Source organism: Macrobrachium nipponense, chromosome 14, assembly GCF_015104395.2.
Source record: "Macrobrachium nipponense isolate FS-2020 chromosome 14, ASM1510439v2, whole genome shotgun sequence".
NCBI lineage: Eukaryota > Metazoa > Arthropoda > Malacostraca > Decapoda > Palaemonidae > Macrobrachium > Macrobrachium nipponense.
In genome coordinates, this window is record NC_087207.1 from 16,073,409 (window position 1) to 16,087,465 (window position 14,057).

Consider the following 14,057-nt stretch of genomic DNA (forward strand, 5'->3'; position numbering starts at 1 on the left):
TTTCTAATCACAAGAAACAAATTCCTCTGATTCCACGTTGGCAGAGCGGGGAATCGAACTCGGGACTACCGAAACGGTAGGCGAGCACGTGTCCCACTCGTCCAACGAGGGACATAAGTCACACAATGTTGGGGGCTATTTCCATGGGATTCCATTAGCTAACAAAGAAACGAAAGTGATCTTTAGACTATTATATTAGAAAACGTAATGAGAGAACTGAAAGCGTGCATGAACATATCGCACGTACCGGGTGGGGGAGGCGGGGTTGGATTGGAGGGGGGTCGGTTCGGGGGTGTCCGAACGACACCCCCTTCCCTTTCCAAATTTCTGGAATAAGTCCATATATCCTGTGACTATCCTTTTCATTGAACTGTACTTACAAAGTAATAAATAATTATCGTTTTTTGTTAAGTCAAATTATACAACAAAAGAACAAATAAAGCAATATGCATGTGATCATTAACATAATAAATGAATCAATCAATAAAACTGAAGAAATATTCCTGAATTTCAGTGCAAGCTTCCAACATTATAAGTAAAATTCTGTTAACCAAAGTCAGCGCTTTAAATAACATCTAATCGGGTAGAAGGCATAGACCGCATACCCAATTTTTCTTCTTGATATAACTAAAATAACATTTTCCAGTATTTCATCTTGTATATACCTATATATGCAATGCCATTTATAGAAGAAAAGGTTCAGTTTTGGGAAAAACGACCCCTACCCCCTAAACAACTCTAGATACGGACCTGGTTAAGTGATATTCCAATGTAAAAGGAGGAACACCGATCTAGATGAAATATAAAAGATATGAAGGTGAAATGGATAACACAGAATTTGGTATCCAGATAGACACAACTGGTTGCATCAACAGCGGATGTCTGTTTGCAAAGGAGATATAATTTTTTGTTTGATTCAGTATGAGCATCACGAACTTATTATTTCGTTTCACCTTGTTTTCAGTGTTAGTCTTTCTTGGCGTCGTCAACCTTAACAAAAGAAAAACCGTATTTCATTACAACAGCATATATGATTATTCCCCAAACTTAAAAAAATAGAAATGAAATAGATCTCTCTCTCTCTCTCTCTCTCTCTCTCTCTCTCTCTCTCTCTCTCTCTCTTTAATTTGAATAACCACAATCTCTCTCTCTACTTTGAGTAGTTATAATTTCCTCTCTCTCTCTCTCTCTCTCCTCTATCTCTTTCTATTTTGAACAGCTACAATCTCTCTCTCTTTAATTTGAATAGTTACAATAATCTCTCTCTCTCTCTCTCTCTCTCTCTCTCTCTCTCTCTCTCTTTACTTTGAGTAGTTATAATTTCTCTCTCTCTCTCTCTCTCTCTCTCTCTCTCCTCTCTCTCTCTTCTCTCTCTCTATCTATCTCTTTAATTTGAATAGCTACAATCTCTCTCTCTCTTTAATTTGAATAGCTACAATCTCTCTCTCTCTTTAATTTGAATAGCTACAATCTCTCTCTCTCTCTCTCTCTCTCTCTCTCTCTCTCTCTCTCTCTCTCTCTCTTTCTCTCTCTATTTTGAACAGCTAAAATCTCTCTCTCTTTAATTTGAATAGATACAATCTATCTCTCTCTCTCTCTCTCTCTCTCTCTCTCTCTCTCTCTCTTCTAGAACAGGAAAGAGACATGGGAAAATCCTTATTACTATCAGTATTAAATGAGGAGAAAACACGCAAACCATCATAGTGATGAATGCGCAGGGTTTAGTTTACGAGTAACTCTAAAAGAAAAATAGAGTACTTAGAAGAACTAACCCAAAATGAAATGAAAAGAAAATAGATATAATGAATATAAGTGAAACCTGGTATTCCAAGAGACTGGGAATGATGATCAAATAAAAGGGTTCCAAACTTATAGATCAGATAGAAAAAAATAGGAATCAAGGGGGAACCGCAAATAATATGGGAAAGGGAAACGACAAGGAAAAATATATGAGAAATATAGTAACTCAGAATGTGAACTAATAGCGGTAGAATTTGAATCTGAAAAATTGATGAACATAGTAATATATAGACCTCCAATATAAACGAGTTTGACTTAATAATTGAAAAAATTGGATGATATATGTAGAAATCACAAGGACTGACTATCTCTATCTGGTGACTTCAATTTACTTTCCTTTCGTAGAATGGAAAGAACGAATAGGAGATGTGGTTGTACTTATACTATAAAAAAGAGAGTAATAGTAGTGCAGAAGATAAGAGGCAATTTGAAAAGCTATTAGATATGCTACTAGAATACAACATTCAACAAATAAATCACCTGCCAACAAGAAAGGAAAATACTTTAGACCTAGTATTTGTGAACGAGATGAATTATGTTAAAGAAATAATAGTTTATAATGCGAGTATTTCAGACCATAATGTTATAGACTTAACAGTTCATTCCAAAGCAAGTGAAAATAGAGATAAGCAAGAAACGAAAAAAGTGGGAAGGATATGGAAAATACAACTTCTACAGTAAAAATATAAAATGGTCAGAAATAATGAAGAATTAAACAAAGATTGGGATAACATTTTTCGTAAGTGATGACATAAGGGTAAATACGGAGATATTATATAAAATATTGGAGATAATAGTGGAAAAATATATACCGAAGAAGAAAAGTAAACATCATTCATGCATACCAAGAGACAGAAGAATCTTGTTCCAGAAATCAGAAAGTGGAAAAAAGGTCTTGCAAAAGAAAAAAATGCATGGAAAAGTTATAGAACTAAAAGTAAGATAGAAAATGCAGAGATTATACAATCAAAAGAAAATGAAAAAACGGGACTTGGAAGAAAAAACCCTATTAAATATCAAGCAAAAAACCCCAAACTATTATACTCATATGCGAAGAAGATGAATAAAAGAAGAATAGAAATAGGCCCTCTGAGAATTGAAGGGAGATTAAACGAATGAAAAAAAGGAAATTTGCAACATACTGGCAGAACGATATAAGAGAGATACCCTAGAATAGATAATGAAGATAATGATATAGAAGTAAGGGATGAAAATAGTGAATATTTAGCTGACATAGATATTAATGAAGCTGATATTGTGCAGGCTATTAATGAAATTAAATGGAGCTGCTGCAGGGCCTGATGGAATTCCTGCTATTTTGTTAAAGAAAGTAGTTCATTCTATCGCAAAGCCACTTGCAATATTATTAAGACAAAGTGTAGATACAGGCAAGATATATGATGAGCACAAATTAGCGTATATTACCCCTACTTTCAAAAGTGGATCAAGACTAGAGGCAAGTAATTATAGGCCTGTGAGTCTAACATCACATATAATTGAAACGTGTATGAAAGGGTAATGAAGAAAAATTATTTGAAACATTTATAAAAAAAATAATTTGTTTAATAAAAGGACAACATGGTTTCGTACCCTTGAAAAAGTACACAAAACCCAAAATGTTAGTCCACCGTGAAAACATATTCAAAAAGAAAAATATGAAAAGCGGAAATGAAAACAGATGTGGTTTATTAGACTTTGCAAAAGCTTTTGATAAAGTAGACCATAATATATTAGCGAAGAAAATTAGAAAACACAATATCGTGGATAAAGTAGGAAGATGGTTTTTAAAAGAATTTTTACACAACAGAAAACAGATAGTTATTGCAAACGACGAGAAATCGGATGAAGCCAAGGTAATATCCGGTGTGCCGCAAGGTACGGTGTTAGCTGCAATACTGTTTGTTATTATGATTGAAGACATAGACAATAATGTTAAGGATTCGGTAAGTGAGTAGTTCGCAGATGACACAAGAATAAGTAGAGAAATTACTTGTGATGAAGATAGGAACGCTCTACAAAGAGACCTTACAAAGTATATGATTGGGCAGAGGTAAATAGGATGGTATTTAACTCTGATAAATTTGAATCAATAAATTATGGAGACAGAGAAAGAAAGCTATATGCCATATAAGGGACCTAATAATGAGGGGACCATCACAAATAAGGAAGCAGTTAAAGACCTTGGTGTGATGATGAATAGGAACATGTTATGCAATGATCAAATAGCAACTCTGTTTGGCAAAATGTAAAGCAAAAATGGGAATGTTGTTACGGCACTTCAAAACAAGAAAAGCTGAACACATGATTATGCTTTATAAACATATGTTCGTAGTCCACTTGAATATTGCAATATGATATGGTACCCACACTATCAAAAGGATATTGCACAAATAGAGAGTGTACAAAGGTCCTTTACAGCTAGAATAGAAGAAGTTAAGGACCTAGACTACTGGGAAAGACTACAATTCTTAAAATTATATAGTCTGGAAAGGAGAAGAGAACGCTACATTGATAATTCAGGCATGGAAAACAGATAGAAGGAATAGCAGAAAAATATCATGGAACTAAAAATATCAGAAAGAGCAAGCAGAGGTAGATTAATAGTGCCCAAAAATATACCAGGAAAAAATAAGGAAAGCACACAGGACATTAATCCATACGCACCAGAATCGATAATGCAGCGTCTATTCAATGCGTTGCCAGCTCATCTGAGGAATATATCAGGAGTGAGCGTAGATGTGTTTAAGAATAAGCTCGACAAATATCTAAACTGCATCCCAGACCATCCAAGATTGGAAGATGCAAAACAAAAATATACCGGAAGATGTACTAGCAACTCTCTGGTAGACATTAGAGGTGCCTCACATGAGGGACCTGGGGCAACCCGAACAAGATGTAAGGTTCCTGTAAGGTAAGGTTAGAGGCTTTGGTGAAGGTAATGACATAAGTTATCCCATTTAATGAGACTAAGCTCATAAAAGAACCACGATATTAGAGGGCGAAGGATCAGTAACCGATATCTGAAACCTTTGATCTGCTTTTAGCATAATCATTTTGATTTTCGAAATAGAAAAAAGAAACACCCTCCCATTATCTCATTACCATCGAACACAAATAATGGTTTATTATTAATGACGCTAAGCTCAGTTAAAGCTTATGGAGAGAGAGAGAGAGAGAGAGGAGAGAGAGAGAGAGAGAGAGAGAGAGAGAGAGAATGTTCACTCTTGACGTGGTTCGGAAGTCACGTAAAGTCGTTGGTCCCGTTGCTGAATAACGCCTGGTTCCATGCAACGTAAAAACACCAAACAAATAAACAAACAAACAAACGAGAGAGAGAGAGAGAGAGAAGACAAGATAATCTGGGTTATATATAAAGGAAAACTCATTAGAATTGACGCATTGAACAAAAAGGATGCGTCCACACAACATTAGAAGATTTGTGTAGAATTTTCAATGTCGAAAACAAGAGTGTTTTTCTACAAGGTCCACAAATATATCAGAAGTAGGAGGTGAGACTACAAAAATGCATAGATAACTTTCGAACCCTATCCTGGGTTTATCTTCAAATGGACTGAAGATGAACCCAGGATAGTGTTCGAAAGCTTTTTTATATATTTTTATCGTCTCTCATTCTACCATTGGTATATTATTGTGGACCTTATACAAAATTAAAAGATGTCATAAACACGGTCGGCTCCTCATCGCAAACATATAAGATTGAAAGAGGTCAACGACCCTATGTGGAGATCGACTGTTTGGCCACAGTTAGATAATTGTAGTTAGTCGTTAACTATAATAGATTCACATCACCCGTGCATCTGATGTCTAGGGCAGTCCCTTACGACGCTCCTGATTGGCTGTTGATAAGCCAAACACGGGGCTGGAAACTCTCAGTCTCTCGAGATAGTTCACATGGGAAAGATCTATGTTCCACCTCTCCTGAGGGATACGGCAAATCAACAGCCAATCAGGAGTGTCGTAAGGGACTGGCCTAGACATCTGATGCATGGTTGATGTGAATATACTATACTATTGTATTCATATACTATAGTGACCGATGTCACGTTCGATTATTCTTTTAGTTATACGAACATAAATCGATTACAGTTTCTACCAACAATGAAAAGTACAAAAATACTTTTGCGAGACACGCCAAATTTTAATACAATTAATAGTATCTACAAAAATAAAGGAGTGGAGGCTAAATATGGTAGGAAACACTACAAGAAATAAACGAATATATTTCTTTGGCCAACCATTTCTTTTCTTCAATGTTTATCGCCAAGGCTTTCATTTTTTGTATGTACGATTAATTATAAGACTTTTTAGGGCCTTTTGATAAAAGATTGTTTAAAATTTTATTTTTCAATTTCTATGGTAAATAGTTAATGAATTAATCAACGGTTAAGATTTGTTTGTTTACGAAACAAGAAATGAGACAATAATTCAATAATGAAACCTGAGTTATGGCGGGACTCGGACTGTGCAAAAGCATAAAAACTCATCCCACATATGTAGATATAGTATATGTATACACACGCTCACACACACACGACACACATATATAAACGCAAACTTACACACACCGAGCAATTATATATATATATATATATATATATATATATATATATATATATATATATATATATATATTATATATATATATATATATATATATATATATATATATATATGTGTGTGTGTGTGTGTGTGTGTGTGTGTGTGTGTATGGTGTGTGTGGTACATACCTTATATATATTAATAATCTATATATATATATATATATATATAATATATATAAATTTTCCTACATATATAATATGATATATATATATATATATATATAGATATATATATATATACACTAATTATAAACATGATATATATATATATATATATATATATCGAAAAAAAATTCCCCTTCGGTTTAATATATATGAAAATATATTAATTCCGAGGTAGAGCGAATTAGATATTAAAGGACATTTGTAGCTCGATATTTGTATATGAATCACGGTAATGTGATATGACTCATATATTTTGTATATATGTGAGTGTGGGTGTGGGTTTGTTTGCGCGCAAGCATGCTAATGCATAAGAGCTCCACCCCTTTCACTAATTATATATTATTCTGTTGTAGCAACAAACTTTATCTTTATTCTAGCTACCTGAGTAGCCCTCAGACTGAATTCTCGTCATGAATTCTCTCTATTTCCGGAATCATTTCCAAGAATCTCGTCATCCGTCCTTTTCTTTTTTTTTTCTTTCTTTTTTAACTCGTCCCTACTTTTCTCCTCCAATTATTGTTACTCGACTCTCGGGGCGAAGTGAGGGTAGTGAAGGGATTACGATAGACGAGGGGAAAGAGGACGGGCAAGTGTAATTTAGGAAGGTATATATATATATATATATATATATATATATATATATATATATATATATATATATATATATATAATATCCGATTCAGAAATCTAAAAAAGGAAAAGAAGAAATGTTTGAAGGTCTGGAGGAGTTGAGCTGGACTTCAGATTCTGGAATTCTCTTGTGAATGCTCATTCGTAAAGGGGATTTAATACTATAGTAGATTCACTTCAACCGTGCACCTGCTGTCTAGGCCTGTCCCTTACGACGCTCCTGATTGGCTGCTGATAAGTCACTCACAAGGCTGGAAACTCTCAGTCTCTTTCGGGAGTTCACATAGGCAGGATGTATGTTCCACCTCACCTGAGGGATACTTTTGAAAGACGTATCCCTCAGGAATGGTGGACCATAGATCCTTCCCATGTGAACTCTCGAGAGAAACAGAGATTCCAGCCCTGTGATTGACTTATCAACAGCCAATCAGGAGCATCGTAAAGGACTGGCGCCTAGACATCAAGTGCACGGTTGATGTGAATCTACTATAACTGGGTTTCCATTAAAATAAGGTTTTATTAATTTATTTATTTATTGTTTTTATTTTTTACTGCTTACCATTGAGAACCCAATATTGCCCGAAACCTTCAAGCATCACGCATTAGACTACAACTCTCGACTTAGCGATAATTATATGTTATTTCAAAAGAGACAAGCTGAGTATTGTCAGAAATGTACGCAAAGAAATTTTTTTTATTAAAATATCGATCATTCCACTGTATCACATGGCTATAGATTTTGGAGGATAAAGATATTTAATTGAAATATATAGGAAATCATTTAAAACTATATAGTATATCATTTTGAGTTATACAGGAAATCATTTAGATATAATCTGAGATATTGTGACGGAGAAATCTTTTAGCTTGTTCACAGACGCACAGACATAGGTGATAACGAAAGCTGCCTCTGGTATGGTTTTATAATTAAACAAACGTAAATAAGTGTTAAATATCCAGTGGTTATGGAGATAGGTATGTTGAATGTTTTCGGGTAATATATTGACCATTCCTGGATTAATAAAAAAGAAATACCACGGTTATTTTGTGGAAATCTGTTTAGTTTCATTTTCCAGACTGTGAAGTCCTCTCATACGACGAAAATCAAGTGATCTCCATTTTAATTTTCTCGAAACATGCACATTCAATAGTCGGTTTGTCCTGCAGATTGCAAAATAAAAACTACCACTGCGAGGCACAGATTACCATCATAAAATGCAAATATTACTTTATTCGTGACAATTCGCAGGCATTTCCACATGTTCATGACTTTTCTGTCTTGACTTGTGTTATCATATTTCGTTACGCGTGGCTGAGGAAATGATGTATATCACGTTTACCCCCATGATGAAGATCATGATAGATAAGATAAGGCAATTTAGTACAACATACAAAGCCAATTTTTTCTCTAAATGGGACAATGTATGATCGTGGGGAAAACTTCACGAGTGCCTGCAAGACTGAAGTGAACTTCTTTTAGCGAGAGCTGTAGAATAAATAAATAATAAATAAATAAATAAATAAATAAATAAATAAATAAATAAATAAATAAATAAAAAATAAGTAGAAAATAAAAAAAAAATCAAGAACTAATTATCTAAGATGCTTTCGCATTTTGAAATTGTAGATATGGAACACTGGAAAACCAAAATAATCATCCGAGACACGTTTGTATGTTTTTTTCCTCCCTCTAGCTGTACGAGAATATTTTTTTAAGTTTAAAGAAATGGTTTCAGATAATTATTCGGGTGTCATTTATAAAGTGTGATCACTGTAATGCATCGTGGATCAGGAAAACAAAAAGGAATTGCTTGTTAAGATTACCACAGCGTTTCCGTCGTTCACCAAGAACTGGTATCTACACGACAAGACCTCAGTCGGCCATCAGGGATCACTTCTCTCAATGTGAACAACACCCAGTGTCTAGAGTCAGACTCTACAGGGATATCAGTCTGAATCACCACTGGTCTCTTCAAGGAACACCTTGGACGTTTGAATTATCGGATCTTACCTGGATAGTGACCACCAAGTGTTTTCGGGGGTCGTTATCTAGGACTAATATTTCTTAGGGGTCATTATCTTTATGATATTTACAGTCTTTTGGTTATGTTTTTACGGTCATCCCCAACAGGCTTTGTTAAACACGCCTCAAAGGTGGATACATACCTGTTTAAAATCCTTGGGGGTCACCATCCAGGAGAGATCCGAATGATTTCATTCTTGTAAGTTGAGATCGCTCGTGCTATAGATATTTTTGCATTTTGATGTAATTCACTTATTGTTAAAACTGATACATGATCAAAGCCAAAAAAATAAATAAATAAATAAATAAACAAAGTAAGAGTATTAAATTATTAACATTCCTTTTTACCTTACTCATGAAGAAATTTGAACGGGAAAGTTTTACTTTAGTATATTTTTTTTAACTTGAGTTATTTTTAGCCTCTGAAGTCTGGAAAGCATTTCCGAAAGATAAGGAATGAATCGCTACTCCAAGTTTTTCTTCATATTAAAACGCCGATTTCCACGGAACAAACGATGGCTGATATTACCTACTCATTCTTATGCACTCCGCTTCTTAACGTTTGCTAGAGACAGCTAAGGTTTGCTGCACGTTTTCGGTAACACTTAGTTTTTAAAATACTACAGACGTTACTCCCAAGCTAAAATTTCTTTTAATTTTCATCTGGATTTCGAACCGGGGTGACTGTTTAAGTGTTGGTAGATCTAAGAAATAACTCCGCGTTGGGTATTTCTTTCGAAATTACAGTTTCCTATAGTATTTGGATTGCTTATTAAGAATTTGCCGTTATTTTTTAGGGGTCGACTGTTTAACCCCCAGGGGCTAGTACTAAAACACGGTGAATTACATTTGACGACCAAATCCCCAGTGGCCGTCTTACTCGCGAATCGTTCCCTGCAGTCCGTGCGGAGTTACCTAAGCTTTCGTAGGAAAATGATAAGATCTAGCAACAGAAGTTAATCAACAGCGATCGAAGCATCTCTCCCCACCCCCCTCTTGCTTTTGGGAATTCCCTTCTGATCCTCCTTCTGCAGAAGTTTTCTCCTGAGGGCGCAAGAGACTCATAAGCAAGGCTCAAGGTAGCTGCTGCTCCTCAAACTTTGGCTCGTTTAATCTGTCAACTCGAGGAATCTTGCTTCCTCTCGAGTCAGCCATTACTCGTTCTGGGTTGGGGTTTCTGTTATTGCAATGACGCAGTCCTTTTTTTTTTTTTTTTTTTTTTTTTTTTTTTTTTTTTTTTTTTTTACTTCGATCAATTGTTTTCCATTGATATTTCATTTTACGTGAATTATCTTCGTTCCAATGCTTTTCAAGATACGTTGATTGGAAAGTGTGCTTTTTAGAAATTCATGGTACGTTAATGAAAGGATATGGCAAGAATTGAATTAGACCAGTCTTTGTCCCTTGGAAATATTTTATTTTTTTTATTTTTACCATCGACTTGGCACATAAAAGGGAATTACACCTTTGGTTATATGCTTGTTCTTTTACAAACGCGCAAAAAATATGGGATATTGGAAAAGCATTTTAGGGTTCTGAAGACTTTGTCTCGTAAGGAAATGCTACATTTCCTGTTTATTTCCGGTTTGGTTTTCAGCAGCACACTCCCATCTTAAACTGCTGGATGAAAACTTAACCAAAATCTCGTATTCCCTTCATCTGTTGCGTTTCCAGATCATCAAGAACTACTGAATCTCCCAATTATGCTGGTCCGCTATAGTAGACTCGCATCAACCGTGCATCTGATGCCTAGGCCAGTCCCTTACGACGCTCCAGATTGGCTCTTGATAAGCCAATCACAGGGCTGGAAACTCTCAGTCTCTCTCGAGAGTTCACATAGTCAGGATATGTGTTCCACCTCCCTTGAGGGATACGTCTTTCAAAAGCATCCTTCAGGAGAGGTGGAACATACATCCTGCCTGTGTGAACTCTCGAGATAGACTGAGAGTTTCCAGCCCTGTGACTGGGCATCAGATGCACGGTTGATGTGAATCTACAATACTATAGTGGTTAGTGTGTCATGGCATGCCACTCGGACGTCGCCGGTTCGAGCCTTCCCCAGGGTGATGTAATATCACTGGCTCTGTATCATGATCAGTTACTGCTGCAGTGTGGGATCTGCGATGGGAGGTTGACACCAACATTCTTTTGAAGCTTGAATTTCAAGGCAATGGCCCCTTTGGTGCGTTTGTTCTATGCGAATAGGTTTCGCATAATAATAATAGTGCTAAAGATGCAGTTAGTTCTAACAGCCTCGCCTTTTCTTGGGTGATGTTTTGTTTCAGCTGTGACCGGGTTATCGACTGATCTTCGTAGTTAAGGTAGCTGGCAGTGCATTCCCACTGAGTTGGGCTCACTGCAATCTCGCTTTATGTCATTGCTGTATCTTTGTTTTTGTTTTTTTTCTTTTTTTTTAATATCGTTATCCTTTGCTTCGCTATTTCTTTTAACATTCTGGTTTGCTTGTTCTATTGGATCCATTTTCATGCAGCATATTACGTTACCAAGTAGTCTAATAATAATAAATAATAATAATAATAATAAAATAATTAATAATAATAATAATAATAATAATAATAATAATGGGAAAGTAACTCTACAATAGTATGTGCTTGATTTTGGTCATCGAAAACTTTCTGCCCGATATATTTTAAATAATAAAATCAAACTGACATACTATTGTGGATTTACTTTTCCATTTTATTGACTCATAGGATTATGAGTTTTCTTTAAATAATATTAATATAATAATAATATATTACGATAGTCATCTTCAATTGGCCATAAATGCTAGAATTACGTGATCACTCTGAGGGAGGAAAGAGGAACCATTATAATTTATGGAACAGTGTCTCCTTATTTCCCTCTATCTTTGTTAATGTCGTATTTACAGAGTAAATAAAGTAAAAAAAACTCTCTCCTAACAAAATGTACCAGTGTGTCCACGAGTGTGTGAGGGGAATACAGATTTTCGGTTCACATGAGTTTTTGACGCTTGTCATACAAAGCCCGGCTGTAACTTTTATTCCCCTATGTCCTCCTCGACTTTCTATGGTGTTTGACTGTCGTTGAGCGAGAGAGAGAGAGAGAGAGAGAGAGAGAGAGAGAGAGAGAGAGAGAGAGAGAGAGAGAGAACTGTCCCGTATTCCAAACAGCAGGTATTTGTTCTTTTTTTTTTTTAAATACTACGTATAAGCTTCGTCATTTTGATCGTATTTGATACTTTTTTATGCAATCGAAGAGAGACGAGAGAGAGAGAGAGAGAGAGAGAGAGAGAGAGAGAGAGAGAGAGAAGCATAAGCTATGAAACTGTCCCGTATGCCTAACAGCCGGTATTTGTTTTTGTTTTTATCGTTCATAAAGACTATGAGCTTCATCTTGATCGTATATTCTACTATTGCGGCTGGAAATATACCAACATAATATCATTTAATAAATTAATTCCACACGCGACCTTCACTTCTTGAAAAATATAAACGTACTCCATTTTGCATGTCCTCCAGTATAGCACAAATCAATTTCTCTCTCTCTCTCTCTCTCTCTCTGCTTACTCTGAATGCGCTGATACTTTCAGCATTTTCATTAACCTCAGCCCAACCTCTCCCAGCGACCAATATTTTATTTGTCTGTAATCAACGTTTGATGAGAGCGGGAAGCCTTTTCCCACTGCACCACCAACTTCATGATTAAGGTGGCATTAAAAGAGCTTCACTGTAATCAGAGCGTGTGTTTTTATCAATGCTATAGTTACGACAGTGAAATTCCATCGGTGGATACATTTTGGTTCCAATTAAGGTACTCGATTGATTTAGCTCAGTAGTGTTCACGGGTAATTTATTTTCATTCACGTTAATTAGAGCGTGGGCAGTAATCAATGTAAAGAAAACAGCTATTCATGCTGAGAGAGAGAGAGAGAGAGAGAGATTTAGGGCGTGGATATAAACATGGAACAATCCGATGTTTATCGGTCTCTTGGGAAGACTACTCTCTCTCTCTCTCTCTCTCTCTCTCTGATGAGGGGAACTCTATAAAAAGAAAAGCCTGAGAATAAATCTAGAGAATTAAGATAGTGGGAAAAAAGGAAAAGCGAGATAAAATGGGAAACGAATGCTTATCAACTGGCGAGGACTTTTCAGTTAAGATATGTCTTAATCGCTTTCATTGGCAGAAAAAAAATCATGCGAACGACTGCCGCGAGATTATCGTTATATAATAATTAATTTGTAAAATACTTATTGAAAGGATGTGATGCGATTTATCTAGTCGATGAAAGTAAAAATCGGAATAGAATTTTTGATTCGTATGGCAATCATCCATTCAAATTTGTTGGATCTCATTTAGAAAAAAATAGGTTATAGTTTATTAAGAATAAAAATCCATGAAGTAAAACTTCCAATTACAATGGAAAGACAACTTCGTCGAGAAAATGTCACATAAAAAGATTTACTGAAAAACATGTTATTAATGAGTTACATAAAAGATTAATATCCCAATATTTTTTCAACAGAGTTGTTGGTGTTATATTTTCTCTTTCTCAAGGGTGAAAATGTTCATGGTATTCAACAAGTATTCTTTAAATCAATATATATATATATATATATATATATATATATATATATATATATATATATATATATATATATATATATATATAAACATATACGCAACGATTTTTCCCTTTATGAGCCGACCTTCGGACACGCTAGTACTGACTTATTTTCTAGAGAGACAGAAACAGAGACCATCAAAGACATTCAACCTTTGTCCAACAGAACATCCTTTCATAAATTACAAGATAAGCACAATAATATCTCATT